The sequence below is a fragment of the Phyllostomus hastatus genome, unplaced genomic scaffold, assembly GCF_019186645.2.
Source record: "Phyllostomus hastatus isolate PE091 unplaced genomic scaffold, TTU_PhHast_1.1 phas_scaffold_93, whole genome shotgun sequence".
NCBI lineage: Eukaryota > Metazoa > Chordata > Mammalia > Chiroptera > Phyllostomidae > Phyllostomus > Phyllostomus hastatus.
Window position 1 is genome coordinate 20263463 of NW_025334042.1, and position 3355 is coordinate 20266817.

The 3355-nt window shown below is 52.5% G+C and overlaps 1 long non-coding RNA gene across 1 annotated transcript; it reads right to left on the reverse strand.

The window, feature by feature from the left end:
- Positions 1 to 68: 68 nt before the first annotated feature.
- On the reverse strand, positions 69 to 1485 carry LOC123812868. The gene is made up of 3 exons (XR_006784630.1): positions 1190 to 1485; positions 876 to 984; positions 69 to 613 (listed from the first exon to the last, which is right to left on the reverse strand). It is a non-coding gene; the product is annotated as an uncharacterized LOC123812868 (long non-coding RNA).
- Between the last annotated feature and the right edge of the window lie 1870 nt (positions 1486 to 3355).

A 3355-nucleotide genomic window follows, 5' to 3' on the forward strand; every position in this document is an offset into this window, starting at 1 on the left:
TTGCACACCAGGCAGCATGTAAAATTGTTGTGTTTCTGGAAACACACGCGCACAGAGAAGCCTTGAAATTCTTCTTGGAACAGGTCCAGGGGTTTATTTATGAAATTCCCAGGGGGTGGGAGAGACAGAAGTCTGGACTTTGCAGACTGAGTGCTGTGCCGTCGTCTTATCAACATAACCACCAGCCCCAGTGTGCACTTTCTAAACACCCACCGTGCCCAGGGCCAGCGGGGCGGGGCGTGCACAGGTGCTCACCACTCCGCTCCAGCCAGCAGGGATGCCCGCCTGTCCCAGCCAGAGGAGTGACAAACCGGCACTGACTCTGCGACCACTGGTCCCCCGCTCTTCCTCCCACCAGCCCCCACTTCCTCACTTTCTGGCTCTCCTTCTTCTGGGTCTGCAGCCTCTCTCCCCGTCGCCGGCTCCACTTTGGAGGCCATGCTGTCCTGCGGATGGATATCCGCGTCCTCTAAAGAAAGGCGTCCTGGCCGGCTGCTGCACCAGTGAGAACCTGGGAGCTGGTTGTAGCGTGCTAAATCTTCGTCTCTGATCCTCTCCGGCTGGGCGTGGGATGGAACTGGGGTTTGTGCTGAGGCGTGGTGGGGTCTGCCGGCTGCGGGAGAAAGTCGGGGTGGGCAACCCTCTTAGGCCGGTTTCGGGTACTAAGGCTGGACCGTGGGCCCTTCAGAGAGGACTGGATGGAAGCAGTCAGGCTGATGGGGTTGGGGAGAGGACCGCGACTCGGCTTCCTTCACTCTGCCCTCCGTCTGAGAGGGAACTTGGCAGAACCTGAGGCTTCTGTCGTTTCCCTTGTCTTTGTTGAGGTGGGAAGGGGTGAATCTAAATGTGGCTTCCCTTCCCGACGTGCACCCTACCTTTGGAGGGGAGGCATAGTGTCGATATCTGTGCCATGACCAATCTTAAGCAAATGTGTTTTCCTTCGAGACCTTAGAGGTGAGCTCTCAGTCCAAAACATGGAATAGCCTGCCAGTGACGAGACAGGAAGACAGACAGTGAGCCAGGAGGCCACTGCGCTTACGGCAGGGTCGGTAAGACTTCTAAAAATCAAAGGCCACCATCCAGAAAATGATCAAATCAGAGGACAAGTAATTAAATATATTCAATAAGAAACGGGCGCTGGAAGAACAATAGGGACAGGGTCCTTTAAGGATGACAGAAACGTCCCTACCTTAAGCAGCCTAGGCTCCAAGCTCTGAAATTTAGGCTCCCCACTCTGTTTAGGAAAAAAAATGCCAAAAGGTCCAGTGGCCCTGCAGACCTCTGGAAGTTTCTCCCTCCCTTGGTCAGCCGGAGCCTGGTTACACAGAATGAGTTGGGGTGGGGAGATGTGCCTTCTAGCTGCCGCTCCCAGGTAAGCAAGCAGGTGTGGGCAGACTCACCTGCCTGGAAAGCCTGTTGTGAGGAGGCGGGCCCATTCCTGGCTGGGAGGAGCACAGCCTCAGTCGGCTGGGGCTTGTGTGCTCGCGTGTGCGAGTGTGTGCCTGTGTGCAAGCATCTGTGGGTGTGTGGGGCAGGGGGTGGCACAGTGCTAAAGGCACAGAAACACCCCCCACCACATACCCCGAAAGCTGTGCTAAGCCGTCATGGCCTGCCTCCCCATGTGAACACGCCAAGGTCCAGCTCTGCTTCCAGGCACCTTCGCAGAAGAAAGACCATGGGCTTTGGGTTCAGGCACATCTAGGTTCAAATCCCAGCTCTGTGACTTACTGGCTGTGTGATTTGGACCCCAACCTCTCTGACCTTTGGGATCCTCATCTTTATAGATAATTATAATAATAATTACAATGATAATTTTTATCTTGCAGAATTTTTGTGAGGATAAAATGAAACCATCCTCTATCCATTGCCAAAGGCTGCAGACAGGAAAGGAATGCTTTCCTAGGGGTCTGTAATGCAGACTGCCAGTTTTTAACCTCACCATACCAGTCTCCCCTCTTATAAAGCAGGCAGAATAGTGGTCCTACCTCATAGTTTTGTCGTGGGGATCAAACAAGTCAATACAAACACAACACATTTGATGGGGTCTGGCTGTGGTAAGTGCTCAAAACATGTCAGCTGCTGTTCTGCAGATCACCCAGCTCGGAGCCTGCGCTCACACCTCCACCGTCTTTTGTCTCAGGACCAGCCCCTGTCCCAGCTTGCCCTGCCTGTGGCTTCTGGCCAGTTTTTTCTTTCTTTCTTTTTTTTTTAACAGTAAAATCTGGTTTTTCCCCAAGCTGGTCCTTCCCAGGCGTGCTGTTGTCATGGGAACCTCCAAGGGCCGCCTGGATTTGGGGGAGGAAAGGGGTTGTGGATTAAAGCCAAGGAATCCCAGCAGTGGGCCAGCCACCATGCTAACCCCCAGAACTGATGCAGACAGTGGGGCCAGAGGGAGGAGTTTGGCGGGGGTCGCTCCTGTCCTGCCTTGCTACCACACAGCTCTACCATCTCTTCAGAAACAGAGTCTGGTATACCGAACACCATTGTTTCCTTGTGGGGCTGAACAAATCCATGGCTTACAATAGGGATTTATAATTGATTTATTACTCCTTTATACTCTTTTTTAAATCCTCACCCAAGGGTATGTTTATTGATTTTAGAGCAAGAGGAAGGAAGAGAGACAGAAGGGAGAGAGAAACATCTATCGGTTGCCTCCTCTTTGTGCCCAGACTGGGGATTGAACCTGCCACCTAGGTATGTGCCCTGACCTGGGAATCGAACCTGCAACATTTTAGTGCATGGGACAATGCTCCAGCCAACTGAGCCACCCAGCCAGCACTCCTCTTTACATTTGAGATGAAGTTCAGGATTCCAGAGTAGGTATAATTAGCCTCACTAAGATGAGGAAACTGAGGCCTCAGAACACTTAAGTGACTTGCCAAAGTCATTTAACCAGTGAAATGTGAACCCCGCACCTGAAACCCGAGGCTTGTGATCTTTCCATTAGCCCCAAATGCCTGGGCTGTAGGGGTGTCTGCCTTGCAGCGTGCAGGGGAGGCAGGGAACAGGGCCAAGAGCTGGTCCCCATGACCCAGTGCACACCACCACCCTCTCCTCTGGGTGGTGATCCTGAGAGGGCCAAAGAACCACTCTCCTCTTCGCCACCACTAAAATCCTGCTCTTGGAAATCAAGGCAGCCTTTTTTAAAGAGCAAAATAACAATACAGCAAGAGCCTTAAAGCATTTCTGAAGTTGGACCTCATAATTTCACTCCCAGAAGTTACCCCAAGCATATCCATGCACTTCCTGACCCCACAGCCCCAGCTGCAGAAACTCACCCTAAAGAAACCCCGTAAGCAAACATGTGCACAGAGACGTGAGTCAGAGACGTCACCGTGGTTTCAGCAGAGATAGC